Below are 13,846 nucleotides of genomic sequence, written 5' to 3' on the forward strand. Positions count from 1 at the left end.
GCTGCCCTATTTCCAGATGCCAACACTGAACCTCAGAGAGATCGCATAGCCCCAGCCCATCGCCAGCAGTCCGTCTGCGCCTGGAGCCCGAGGGGCCTCCTCCGGTGCTGTGGTTTCCCTGCAAGCTTCCCTGGTGGCACAGTGGTTAAGAATCTTCCTGTCAAGGTAGGGGACACTGGTTCGACCCCTGGTCCGGGAAGATCCCACATGCTGTGGAGCAACTAAGCCCGTGCGCCACAACTACTCAGCCTGCGCTCTAGAGGCCGCGAGCCACAACTACTGAGCCCGTGAGCCACAACTACTGAAGCCCGTGTGCCTAGAGCCGGTGATCTGCAACAGGAGAAGCCACCGCAATGAGAAGCCCACGCACCACAACGGAGAGTAGCCCCTGCTCACCGCAACTAGAGAAAACTTGTGCGCAGGAACGAAGACCCAGTGCAGCCAAAAATAAATAAATAAATAAATTTATTAAAAAAACAAAAAGAAACCCAGCCTTCTCCTCACTGGAGGGAGAGGGCTGGGTTTCACTCCTGCTGGCCCCCCTGCCCTGGCCCCATCCCTGGGCCGCCAGGCAGAGTCCCTCTGGAGATGGCTGGTGTGCTGACAAACCACTGTGATACCCTGGCCTGAGGCCACGTGCCCCGGGGGCCTGGGTGTCCTCGGCCCCCTCCCTTGGCTCCTGGCAACCGGCAGGATATTTTGGGGGCTTCAGCAAAATGCCCGCCTTGGTGGTGAATTCAGCAGCACCGTGGTGTCACTGGGTGCCTTTATTTCTCAGGAAGTGCCACGATGTTTCACTGAGACTTGGCACCCAAAACAATAATGAAAACGACTGTTTACTCGGTGTCTTCTGGTGCCAGGCGCTGCGCTCAGTGCTTTCCCGAACATCATCTCATTTAATTCTCAAAACGTACTGGCCGGGAGCGGAGCAGGGACTGAGAGATGATGGGGTCCTGAGGGAGGCAGGCGGCCAGACCGAGGAGCCCCACGGCTGGGCCCCCGGTGCCTCCAAAGGCACGGAGGCCTTTAAGAAGGGCTCTCCCTTGAGGGCAGGCCGAGACCTGGGCTGAGGATCTGGGAGGTGCGGTGTTGGGCATGAGCCAGGTTAGCGTGCATTTAAATGGGGCGCCCCCCGTGCCCCCCTGCTGTGTGACTCCAGGGAACCAGCTTCACCTCTCTGAGCCTCACTTCCCTACTCTGAGAAATGGGGCCAAGTCTGTCCCGTTCAAACTGTGATTGTGTGTGCCCGGTGTTAGAACGGTTTCAGAAGTCTAGATGATGGAGGAGGGTTCTCAGAGTCCCGTCCACTTTACAGGTGGAGAGACTGAGGCCCCAAGGGGGGAGGGACTGAATGACCTGCCACCCTCCATCCCCTGTGACCTCAGCCACAGGACGTGGGGCTGGTCCAGCCTCCCTCGTTTTTACCCTCACAGGACTAGGATAGAAAGACCATTATCTGAGTGCCCACTCTGTACTGGGAGGCTCATGCAAGGGAAAGGTTTAGGCCAAGGCCCTGCTAAAGTTCTCAGCGTGTGGGTCATGCCCCCTCTGTCCATTTCTTAGGCAGTGGTGGGGCTCACATCTGTCCAGGAGCCACCCCCACCGCCCTGTAGCTGCGTTGTGGGCACGCTGGGCTTTCCACAGACCTGCACGCGAACCTTTGCTGCTTGGGGAGACAGCAGGGCGGCCGATTCACTCACCACTCGACTTTGGACGCGGGAGAAGTGCATCCACGTGGCCTGAGCGAAGTCTCTGCAGAAGTGGGGATGCTGGGGCTTGTGGAGCAGAGAAGGTGCCCCAGGGGAGGGGCTCTGGCCTGGCCCCGCAGGAGGCCTCCCAGGGTGAGTGTCCAGCCAGTGGACCTTAGAGAGCCCTTCAGAACCACCCCTAGTGCCCTGGTCCCCCACCACCTGCCTCCTGAGCCCACCCTATCCCTCCTGGACATGCAGGAAACCAGACTTAAAGGACGTGAGCTCCTGAGTCCAGTTGCAGCCTGCACTGCCCTGGGGCCTCATGGACCCCTCTCTTGCTTCCAAGCTTGGGGCTCTGGCCCCAGACCTCCTCCCTTTCCACCCAGAACCTGCCCTCTTGGTCCCGGGGCCCTGCCTCCTGAGACTCTCCAGGGTCCTGGAGTCTCAGCCGACAGTGTGGCGTCCTCATTACTGAGAAAGTCAAAGGAGAACCTTGCAGCTCCCACCTCCCGCCACCTGCATCCCCTCGCCATGCCTCCATCCCTTTCCTGTGGATGGATTGTTGTCCCCCACGGCCACTTGGCCCCTCTGCCTTCACCTACCCAAGGCCATTGCTGTGGCGTCTCCCTGTCCCTGCTAGCCCCTTCCCTGCACCCTGCACCTGTTCCTTCCAAAGGAGATCACAGAGGGCCTGCCATGGGCTGGCACTTCCTCCAAGCACCAGGACACACCAGGCGACAAAACAAAGCCCTGCCGGCATCCATTTGCAGTAAAAACTCTCAGTAAACTAGGAATAGAGGGAAACTTTCTCAACTTGATAAAGGCACCTACAAAAATCCTGGAGCTGACATCATACTTAATGATGAGAAACTTGGCTTTCCCACTAGGATCAGGAACAAGGCAAAGAAGTCCTCTCTCACCAGTGCTTTTCAACATCGTACTGGAAATCCTGGCTAATGAGATAAGACAAGAAAAGGAAATAAAAGGTATACATATTGGGGAGGAAGACACAAAACTGTCTCTATTCACGAATGACATGATCATCTATGTAGAAAATATGAAAAAATCGACAAGAAAACTCCAGGAACTAATAAGCAGTTATAGCAAGGTTGCAGGATACAAGGTTAATGTACAAAAGTCAATCACTTTCCTATATACCAGCAGTAAACAAGTGAAAAGTGAAATCTAAAATTAAAATCACAATACCATTTCTATTAGCACCCCCCCCCAAATAAACCACCGACGTATAAATCCAACAAAACCCTGATGAGTGAAATCAAAGAAAAACTAAATAAGTGGAGAGATAGTCCATGTACATGGATAGGAAGACTCAATATTGTTAGACATCAGTTATTCCCAACTTGATCTATAGATTCAATGCATTCCCAATCAAAATCCCAGAAAGTTATTTTATGGATATTGACAAACTAATTCTAAAGTTTATATGGAGAGGCAAAGGACCTGAAACAGCCAACACAGTACTGAAGGAGAAGAACAAAGACACTAACTGACTTAAAGACTTACTATAGGGACTTCCCCGGTGGTGCAGTGGTTAAGAATCCACCTGCCAATACAAAGGACATGGGTTTGAGCCCTGGTCCAGGAAGATCCCACATGCCGCGGAGCAAATAAGCCCATGCACCACAACTACTGAGCCTGCATGCCACAACTACTGAGCCCACATGCCACAACTGCTGAAGCCCATGAGCCTAGAGCCCGTGCTCCGCAACAAGAGAAGCCACCGCAATGAGAAGCCCGCGCACTGCAACGAAGAGTAGCCCCCGCTCGCCGCAACTAGAGAAAGCCCGCACACAGCAACGAAGACCCAACACAGCCAAAAATAAATAAATTTTAAAAATAATAAATAAATTTATTTCTAAAAAAAGACTTACGATAAAACTACAGAAATCAAGACGGTGTGGGGTTGGCAACAGAACAGACAGATCAATGGAGCAAAGTAGAGAGCCCAGAAATAGACACGCACAAATATAGTCAACAGATTGCTGACAAAGGAGCAAAGGCAACACAGTGGAGCAATGATAGTCTTTCAACAAATGGTGCTGGAAGAACTGGACGTCCACACGCAAAGAAGTTAATCTAGACACAGACCACACACCCTTCACACGAATTAACTCAAAATGGATCATAAATGTAAATGTAAAGCACAAAGCTATGAAATTCCTAGAAGATAGAGTAGGAGAAAACCTCGATGACCTTGGGTATGGTTATGCATTTTTAGATACAATATCAAAGGCATGATCCATGAGAGAAATCAGTGACAAGCTGGACTTCATTAAAATTAAAAACTTCTGCTCTGGGAAAGACAATGTTGAGAGAATTAGAAAACAAGCTACAGACAGGGAGAAAATATTTGCAAAAGACACATCTGATCAAGGGCTGTTATCCAAAACAAAGAACTCTTGAAACTCAACAATAGAGAACAAATGACAAACAGACAATAGGAAAAAACGGGCCAAAGATGTGAACAGACACCTCAGCAAAGAAGATATACAGATGGCAAGTAAACATATGAAAAGATGCTCTAGGGACTTCCCTGGTGGTCCAGTGGTAAAGGATCCGCCTTCCAGTGCAGGGAACGTGGGTTTGATCCCTGGTCAGGGAACTAAGATCTCACATGCCACAAATACTGAGCTGCTTGTGCCCATCAACGAGAGAGCCCGCGTGCCGCAAACTACAGAGCCTACGTGCTCTGGAGCCCGCGTGCCACAACTAGAGAGAGAAAAACCTGCACGCCACAACTAGAGAGAAGCCCATGTGCCACAAAGAGAGATCCCGTGTGCCCCAACGAAGATCCCGTGTGCCGCAACTAAGACCCAGTGTGGCCAAATAAATAAATATTAAAAAAAAAGAAAAGATGCTCCACATCATTTGTCAGCAGGGAAATGTAAGTTAAAACAACAGTAAGATACCACTACATCCCTTTAGAATGGCTGATGAGGACGTGGAGCCGCAGGAACTCTCATCACAGCTGATGGGAAGGCAAAATGGTGCAGTCGCTTTGGAAGACAGTTTGGCAGTTTCTTACAAGACTAAACATACTTTACCGTATGACCCAGCAACCCTAACTCTAACCCTTGGTATTTACCCAAGGAAGCTGAAAACTTATATCCACACCAAACGCTGCACGCAGATGTTTATAGCAGCTTTATTAGTTATTGCCAAAACTTGGAAGCAACCAAGATGTCCTTCAGTAGGTGATGGATAAATAAACCGTGGTCCGTCCTGACAATGCAGTGTCTTTCAGCACTAAAAAGAAATGAGCTGTCAAGCCATGGAAACACATGGAAGAACCCTAAATGCATATGACTAAGTGAAAGAAGCCAGTCCTAAAGGGCTACCTGCTGTGTGATTCCAGCTATATGATATTCTGGAAAAGGCAGAACTGTGGAAACAGCAGGCAGATCAGTGGTTGCCAGGGGTGGAGAACGGGAGATGGACAGGCGGAGCCCGGGATATTTAGGGCAGTGAGCTGTTCTGTGTGGCACCGTCGTGGTGGATACAAGTCTTTGTACATTTGTCCAAACCCACAGAAAGTGCAGCACCACGAGTGAGCCCTGAGATAAAGTGTGGACTTTGGGTGATGTTGACCTGTCGACGCAGGTTCACTGATGGCAGCAAAGGCCCCGCTGTACTGACGGATGTTGCCAATGCGGAGGCTGTGCACGTGCGGGGTCGGGGTACGTGGGAACTCTGTGCCCTCCCCTCAGTTTTGTTGTAAACCTTAAACTGCTCTAAAAACCACTCTTGAGAAAAAAAGAGAATCCCTGCCCTCACATGTCCATGGGCAACTGAGCATAGACTCCTGAATTAGTGAGCAGGGAACATGTGAGAGGGTAGGGCCGTCTGAGCAGAGACCCTCACGGGATTGGGGAGGAGCTGGGAGGGGGCCTGGGGGAGAGGCCGGGGTGGACGCGGCTCACCGGGCTCGAGGAGCAGCAGCACGAGGGCAGCAGCGTGAGCCCGGAGGAGCTGGCCGGGGTCTGGCAGGCTGCACTTGGGCTCATGTCTCTTTCACGTGTCTCCTCATAAAAGTGGATCGCAGTGAACCAAGGTGATCTGTGTCGAGGAGCTGAGCCCCCCGGGCCCCGGGTCCCTGGGCGTGCCGTGGGAGTCACGCCACCCACTCGGGGTCCCGCAGGCCTGGCGCACAGTGGGTGCTCAGTGTGTGCTCAGTGGAGGGGCACAGATGTGGACGTGTGTGTGCACAGCAGGCATGGGCTCCCCGGGGAAGGGTGGGTCTGTCTGCTGCTGGGAGGACAGAAAGGCAGGCAGGGGACAGGAGCCCCTCCCTCTGCACCCCACAAAGGCTGCAGCTGCTCCGGGTGGGAGGCGGGGGCCCAGCTGATCCCCCACCCCCTAATCAGCCTGTCAGTGCCGAGGAGCCTGCAGGAGCTCCCATCAGGGCTGTGCCGGTGGCTGGATTCGGAGGGAGCCCCAGCCACCTGGCTCCCCTTGGTCTGGGGGCTGGTGCTGCAGGAGTGGAGGGTCTCGTGGACCCCCACCCTCCTTTCTGTGCCCCTCCTTACAGCACAGCATGCTCAGGGGGTGGAGCCCAAGCACGTGGGTTCAGAGGGTGGGCCTGGGGCCAGCCGTGTAGGCGGGGTCAGGCCGTCTGAATGGCAGACTGTAGAGAGGTGTGGACGGTGTGGGGTGCTTGGCTGTGTGTGCTGCAGCCGTGCAGGACCCTGACTGTGTGGTGGGCGCGTGTCTGAGTGTGTAAGCGGGCATGAGGAGCGCGTGTGCTGTGACCAGTGAGGCGGGTATGACCGATGGCACAGGTGGGGAGGGCCGTGCCGCCGTGCGTGGGCAGCGCAGGTGGGTTTGGCCCCCACCGCCCCGCGCTCTGTGTTTTGACCCTCGGTAACGTTTAGGTCCCCGTGTCTTCCGTTGTCTCCTGTCCCATCGCTCTGCTCCCAGCGTCTCCCCGGCTCGTGGGTTCTATGGCTCCCCTGTCGCGCCCCCCTGGCTGGAGGGAGAGTGTGGGCTCCGGGGTCTCAGGAAAGGACGTTCCTGGAAGCTTGTGCTGCTTCGGGCTTCGGTGGGTGTTGACACATTGCTTTCCTGTGGTGACCCCGGAAGGCGCCAGTACTCTCTTTACCCCCGTTTACAGAGGAAGGCATGAGGCTCAGAAAGGTTAAGGGATTTTCTGGGGCCCAGGGTGCTCCTCTGAGCCTCAGTCTAGGAGTCTGGCTGTGGCTGACGGGGCAGCCGTCAGAAGCCCAGCTTCAGGGCCCCATGCGGTCTGCCCCCGCGTCACTGGCTACTCTCAGGGCTGGCCCTGCTCACGCCCGCCCCCGTGCCGCCCTTCCTTGTGGGCACAGAGTCTCTGCAACTCCCTGCCTTTGTGCAAGGCCTGGGGTGCCTTTTCTTCCTTGCTTATGGGGCCATCACTGTCTGATGGCCATCAATCTGGTGCTGGGACCTTTAATGCCCCTCTGGGGGCCTCAGACCCCTGTCTGGGTTGACCTGCCGGTAGGAGGTGGAGGCCTGAGTGGCGGGAGACTGGTGGACCCTGGGCCGTTAGGGGCCCTTCAGCCCTCCCTTCCATAGCTGATGGCTGAGGGCCCACCTGGCCAGGTGCCAGGCTTGTCCCTACCACCCATTATACAGATGAGGCTGCAGAGGCCGGGAGTGCAGCCCCCATGCACCTACTACTCCACCTTCCAGCTGCCACGCCGAGCACTGAGGGCCCTGCGTTTGGGCCAGGACGTGGCTTCCCAAAGCTCGGGGCCGGGGGTACCAAGGGTCAAGGGGACCATCCCCACAGAATCAAGGGAGCCGTCCCCACTGCAGCATTGCCGGTCACTAGTGCTGGCCTCTCCTGCCACCCCACAGGCGGAACAGAGAAGGGGGTGGGGTCTGGGCTGCAGCCCACATGGTCTCCAATGTTCAGAGGCCGTCTTCCTGTGCCTCGGTTTCCTCCGATGTCAAAGCAGGACTCTCATGAGGCTTAAATGAGAGCATCCAGGTAAAGTCCCCGGGTTCCAGGTAGGCGTGTGGTAGGTGCCCAGAGAGCTTGCGCACTCCTTACCGACATCTGCCCTTGCTCGTGCCCGGCCCTGTGCTGGGTGACAGTCAGATCTAGAAGCTCAGGACTCCAGGCTGGGGGTGAGGAGATACGTCGTGTAGTCGCTCTTTGGGCCCCCGCGGCCAGGCCCGGGCCGAGGTGTCGCTCAGAGGTGCCAGCTGCCCTGGCCTTGGAGTCGGGTGGGGTGAGGGGCTATTTGGCTCTCAAGTGCTCGCTGAGGCCGGAGCACACCTGGACAGGCCCGTGGGGAAGGCAGGGACACCAGGGCTCAGAGGGGGGCTGCCAGGTGCGTGAGACACACAACCAAGGAGTCAGAGTTGGCATTTGAACTCAGAACTGGCACCCCGCGAAGCCCGTGCAGCTCTGTGGTTCAGCGGGTAGGCTGCTTCGTGCTTTACCAACGACGTGAAAGCCAACGGCATGACCACTTGCTGAGGGGTTCTTGTGTGAAGGCCTTGTGCTGGGTACCACGTCTGGAATGCCCCCCCCCGCCCAGAGGGCCTGTTAGTGCCTGTCTCACAGATGAGGGCGCTGGGGAGCCGAGAGGTGGCCGCACTGCCCTCCGGAGCTCTAGCTGGCTCGGTTCCCAGGGTCTCAGGAGGAGCCAGGGTCGCAGGATGCCCAGGGGGTGGAGGTCGGCAGCGGGTTTCCAGAGTCCCCTGCTCGAATGCTGATGTGGCCGGGCGAGGGGGCCCCTGCTCTGTGACGGTGATGACCAGAGGTCAGCACTAGGATTCGAGGGCCCTTCACACTTGTCCCTGTGCTGGTAGCTGGGTCCTTGGAGGTACCAGGACCAGGCAAGCTGCCCTCCACTGGTGTCTGGAAGGAGGGCTGGGCGTTGAGGCAGGGCCACCTCACAACGTGAAGGGGCCCCACGTGGCTTCTGCTTCAGGTAGCCGCGGGGACAGACTGCCCTGAGCCATTCTCATCCCCCTGGGGCTGTTCCCTGCACGTGTCCGGGGGGTCACGCAGGGCGTGGATTGGGGCACGTTATCAGTCAGGGTTACACATCTGGCTTCCGTTCTCGGCTGTGTGCCCCTGGGCAAGTCACTTCACCTCTCTGAGCCTCAGTTTCCTCTTCTGTAAAACAGGAATCATAATGATGCCCACCTCATAGGGCTGCTCTGGGACTCAGTTAGGGAGGTCAAATGCTGTGCAGTACAGGCCCAGGCTTTGGGGCGGCTTGGCTGGGTGTAGTCCCCAGCTCTGCATCCTACAGGCTGTGTGGCCTTGGCTAAGTCACTTCAGCTCTCCAAACCTCAGTTTCCTCATCTGTCAGATGGGGACAACAGCAGACTCTTCCTTACAGGGCTTTCTCAGGACACAGGGAGGCAGGTAGGGCAAAGCCCCTGTAGGTGTGAGTGCAGGTCCGGCCCAGGCTCTTGAGCAAGGGTGTGAGCACCTCGCATTTCTGCCTGATGCAGCCCGTGTCGGGGTTTCAGCTCCTGGCTGCTCGCGGGGTGCGGAGCACCGGCGGTTTCATCCCCGTGCACGCTGTCTGATGAGATATAAATAGCGTGCAATGTTTGCGAGCGAGATAGGGAAGCGTCTGGCCGGGCCCTCCCTCCCCACCCAGCAGAGGCAGCGAGGCTGGCGAGCTGGCCTCGGGGATGGGAAGGGGATAAGAGCTCGTGAATCAATCATCACATGATCTGGGCTAATGCACTGGCCACGAGGCAGCGCATGCAGTTAGTGCATTCATTGTCCAGAGAGGGTGACTGTGGGCGGCTCGGCCCAGCGTCCCCTGGTTTGCAAAGCGCCTGGTGTCTAGGGTGCCCTCTTCCGGGGCTTGGTGAGTCTGCAGAGTGGGGCCCGCCCAGTCCCTGACTGCTGCCATCCCGGTGGGCTCCCCGGGACTCTGAAGGGAACCCCCCCACACCAGGGACTGTCCGCCCGCTGCTTCCTGGGACCTGCGTCCTGGCTGTGGCGGCCCTCGCTGGGTCGGGACAGGTGGGTGGGTTGCGGTGGGAGCCGTGAGCGGAGCCTGGGGCTGAGCCTCACCCTCACAACCCTCCAGCTCCTTCTCCTCTTTGTGTTCAGTGGTTTGATTTTTTTTTTTTTTTTTTTTAATCAAGGCTGCCCCAGCTTAGCCAGTTACCAAGGTGACCAGACCATCTCCACCACCCCACGGCCACGGCCAGGGTTGGGTGAGGGACTTCGGTGCGTGCACACGCACGTAGCCTGAACATGTGTGCATGCCTGTGCCATACCTTGTGCACACGTGTGCGCACACACAGCTCCCACATACGCATACACATGTGCAAGAGCAGGCGCACGGAGACTCACCCCATGTGTCCAGCCTCGGCGTGACGTAGGCACAGATGCATTCCCGTGAGGACACAGCCCACGTGCCTTTGCGTGTGTTCCCGCGGGGGAGCAGGGACGCACAGACGTGCGCTGCCCGGTGTGAGCAGCGGGCCGCCGGCTTCGTACCTCGTGCCCTGGTCCCTGTGTGAGTGCCGCCTGCGGCTGCACAGCTGTGGGATGAAACGCAGCATCCAGACTCCAGGCCGCTGCAGCCCCGCCTCCCATGGCACTCCCGTCCCGCTGCTGCCCTTCCCTGGTCACCTCTCTGGGTCCACCTCCCAAGTAAACCACCTGCCCCCAAATACTAGACTCAGAACCTGTTTCTGGGGAAACAAAGTGAGGCCAGGTGTGTACGTACCACGACGCTCCTGGAATAACACGTACCCACACCCCAGGCCGTGTGTCCATGCAGGATGTGTGCACCCACGAGCATGTTTGTGTGCTGGACCCGACCCTGCGCCCTGTGCGTAGACTAACAGCTGTACTAGGCAGGCAGTAGAATTGGGCCCCTTTTACAGATGTGGAGACTGAGGCAGGCATTAGTCATGTAAACACGTGCCTTAGAGGTAGAGGAGGGCAAGCTGGAGCTGGCGGAGGTCGGGACCAGGTGTGGGGGGGTCCCACAGGCCCACAGCTGCTGGTGGTGCTGGCGTGAAGGTGAAGGCCGGAGCAGCCTCACCATTCCCCCGGCTTCTGGCCACGCACCCCGGCCACTGGGTGCACACAACCTCTCCAGGACTCCCTGCCTGAGGACGGCGCAGCCCCAGGCACTGACTGGCCTGTGGCCTTGGGGCACTGCATTCTCTCTCTGACCCTGTTGCTTCCTCTTCGGGCAGTGTCTCATAGGATTGTTGAGAGGCGCATACAGTTGGTGCTAAATAAAAGCTCCAGGTGTGAGGAAGCTTTTCCTGGGGCTCTCAGTGGCCACCCTTCCTGCTCTTGGGGCAGAGACCTGCTGCTCACACCCACTGCACCAGGAACCGCGCCCCCCCGCCCCCGCCCCGCTGCAAATCTACCTCCTCTTCCTGGGCGCAGGCTCAGAGAGGGCTGGTGGCTCAGGCCAAGGTCACACAGCACAGCAGGGCCTAATAGGACCCAGACACCAGGCCCTGCCCCACCAGTCTTGGGCTCTCAGCGGCCCCTGCCTTCCCACAGCACCAGTTGGCCATGAGGGGGAGGCAGCCAGACAGAAGGCTTCCTGTAGGAGGCGGTCCTGAGCCCCTTGGAGAGACTGTGGTTTCTCCTGGAGACACCAGGGCCAGACATGTGTGGTCAGTTCCCGGGTCTCTGTTCCCATGGCCCTGAATCTGGGTTCAGATGATTCCCACCCAGCTCTGGGTGGACCAGCTGTGTGGCCCTGGGCATGGCGCTCACCCTCTCTGAGCCCCGGTCTGTTGCGACTGTCCGAAGGAACCGCAGTGTGAGCTGAGGTAGCACGTGTCACAGTGTTCACGTGTACAGTTCAAGTTGTGGGGTTGGAAAAGCGTGTGTGGCATTGAGGCCACAAGCGTGGGAGGCCGCGGTGGGTCAGAAGGTCGGGCGCCCTCCAGCTTGGTGCTTTCCCACGCTGAGCCTCGGTCTCGTGCAAGGCAGGAGGCGGAAGCGTTTCCTCTGAAAGCCATTTCTGGGATGTGGATTGTAATTGCCGCTGGCAGATGAGAAAGAGGCGGCTCGGCTGCCCCCATTGGCCTGATGGCCGTGTGTCCCAGGCAGGACGGCGCTCCCTCTGAGCGCTCCCTCCCGCGTCACCTTCTCTCCCTTCTGGCACCCTCGGCTCCAGCCCCACTGCCCCCCCTTGAGTCCCTTGAACACATGGAACAGGGTTCCAGCCTCGGGGCCTTTGTCCTTGCTGTTCCCACTTCTGGGAACACTGTTCCCACATTCTGTCCTCCTGAGGCCTCGAGTCAAATGTCACCTCCTCGGAAAGGTCTTCCTATGCCCACGCTGCCTCTGGAGTGACGCGGGTTCTTTTCTCCCCAGCGTGTTTTTTGTCTGCCTTGTCCCACTTGGATCTCGGCCCTGAGCACCGTGTGTGCACATAGCGGAGGCCCAGCAGGTGTCTGCTGAGCGAGTGAGTGCCGAGTGCGAGTCTGGTAAGCAGGTGGAGGCCCAGGCCTTGGCAGCGCCCCCGGGGCCGAGCTGTCAAGGGGACCCTGGGTGGAGTGGTGGGTCGTCCGGAAGCCCACCCTGTTTTCCCGGACTCCTGATCTCCGAGCACAGCCTCCAGCCCATGCCAGGGTGAACCCCAGCGCTCAGAAGTCTGTCAGGCCCTCCCAACGAATCTTCTGTTCCCAAAATAAAGCCAGACTTACACAGTGAGAAGGGGAAGAGGAGGGAAGCTGAGAAAACAGCTGTCCCTGTGCTCCTCCAGCAAGTGGCCGGGGGTCAGGCCGTGTTCTGCCTGCCTTTGCCTGGAAGGCCTCATGCTGGGCCCAGCCTGCTGTGAAGCTAGGCAGCCCCTGGCTGGGAGGGCCCCTTAGGAAGGAGGTGGCTGGACGCAGAGGGACAGAGGCAGGACCCCTGGATGCTGGGCTTGGAACCGTGGCTCATAGCCTGGTGACTGTGGACACGGTGCTCTTTTCCGTGACTTACTTCCTCCTTGGTCAGAGACGCTTGGGCCATCTCACCTGGAACATTCTCAGATGCAATGCCAGGCACTCGGCAGAAGCTAGGCATTTGGTGCCAGGGGTCCAAGAAAGATGTTGTGGGGACCTGGCAAGGAGCGGGAGGAGCTCCAGGGAAATCTTGGAAGGCTTCGTAGAGGAGGCATGCTTTGAGCTTGAAAGATGGAAGGCAGAGCGGGGCCTTCCATGGTGAGGGGCCAGCTCATGCTGAGGCTCTAGGTGTGGACATTCCTGAGACGTCACCCACTGAGGATCGCGGGATCACATGATCATTCCTACTGTGTCCTTTTTTCTTGTTGATTTATAAGAACCCTTTATATATTAAGTACATCAATCCTTTTTATAACAAACATCTATCATTTACCTTTTATTTTGCTTATAATGGGTTTTGATAAGCAATGTCATAAATATTTTTATGTTGGCAAATTTTCCAGCCTTTTCTTTCATGGTCTTTCTTGTCCCAGGCTGTTTCTTGCCACTATCTCAGGTCCATGCTCTCCTCTGCACACTTAGAAAATGTCTGAGGCTTGAATTAAGTTGAAGCTTGAAAAATTACAGCTGTAAGAAAAATAGACACCATGGTGCCTTTGCTCACTGGGTCCCTCCCATCCTCTCCATCTGGTCTCTCCTTCCTGCTTGGAGGTAAGGTCCAGTCCAGGCCCTCCAGGGACCTGTGGCCCCTCTTCAGAGTGAGTCAGGGGCTCAGAGATGTGATGAGGGGAGGGCGTGGGGGACCAGGACATTTCCAGCTCCTTGTACTAACTTGATGAAACCCCATGATGAACCCATAGACAGATAACATTATTAATCCCATCTCACAGGTGAGAAAACTGGACTCAGAGGGGTTATATGACTTGCCCAGGGTCACCCAGGAAGGGACAGAGACAAGATTTGAACGCAAGCCGTATTGCCCCAGAATTTATACTTTCTCTGGCACCCCAGTGCCCTTGGGGTCAAGTCCAAGCTCATTAAAATGACTCACAGGGCCTCTCCGAGCCTCCGTTTCTGCAGGCGTCAGTGCAATGCCTGTGCCCACAGGCACTCAGCACACCTCTGCCCTCACTGGTATTAGGGTGACAAGGGGTGCCCCTGCCTGTCTCTCTATACCCGCCTCAGCCCCAAATCCTTAGGATCCTGAGTGCTGGGACCGGAAGGGCCAGCCGCCTCGTTTGCAG

At 57.0% G+C, this 13,846-nt stretch overlaps 1 protein-coding gene across 9 annotated transcripts in view; it reads left to right on the top strand.

Annotated features, from left to right (window-relative positions):
* The window catches only part of KCNJ12 (potassium inwardly rectifying channel subfamily J member 12), a 53,210-nt gene that overhangs the window by 9,186 nt on the left and 30,178 nt on the right, over positions 1 to 13,846 (top strand). The window contains exon 1 of one of the 9 annotated variants that reach the window (XM_036836050.1): positions 13,826 to 13,846. The exons of the other annotated variants lie outside the window; for them this stretch is intronic. The gene's annotated coding sequence lies outside the window, so the exon portion shown is untranslated. Of the gene's footprint in view, positions 1 to 13,825 lie in introns of those variants that run through there. 9 annotated transcript variants of the gene reach the window in all.

This window comes from Balaenoptera musculus, chromosome 20 (assembly GCF_009873245.2).
Source record: "Balaenoptera musculus isolate JJ_BM4_2016_0621 chromosome 20, mBalMus1.pri.v3, whole genome shotgun sequence".
NCBI classification, from domain to species: Eukaryota; Metazoa; Chordata; class Mammalia; order Artiodactyla; family Balaenopteridae; genus Balaenoptera; species Balaenoptera musculus.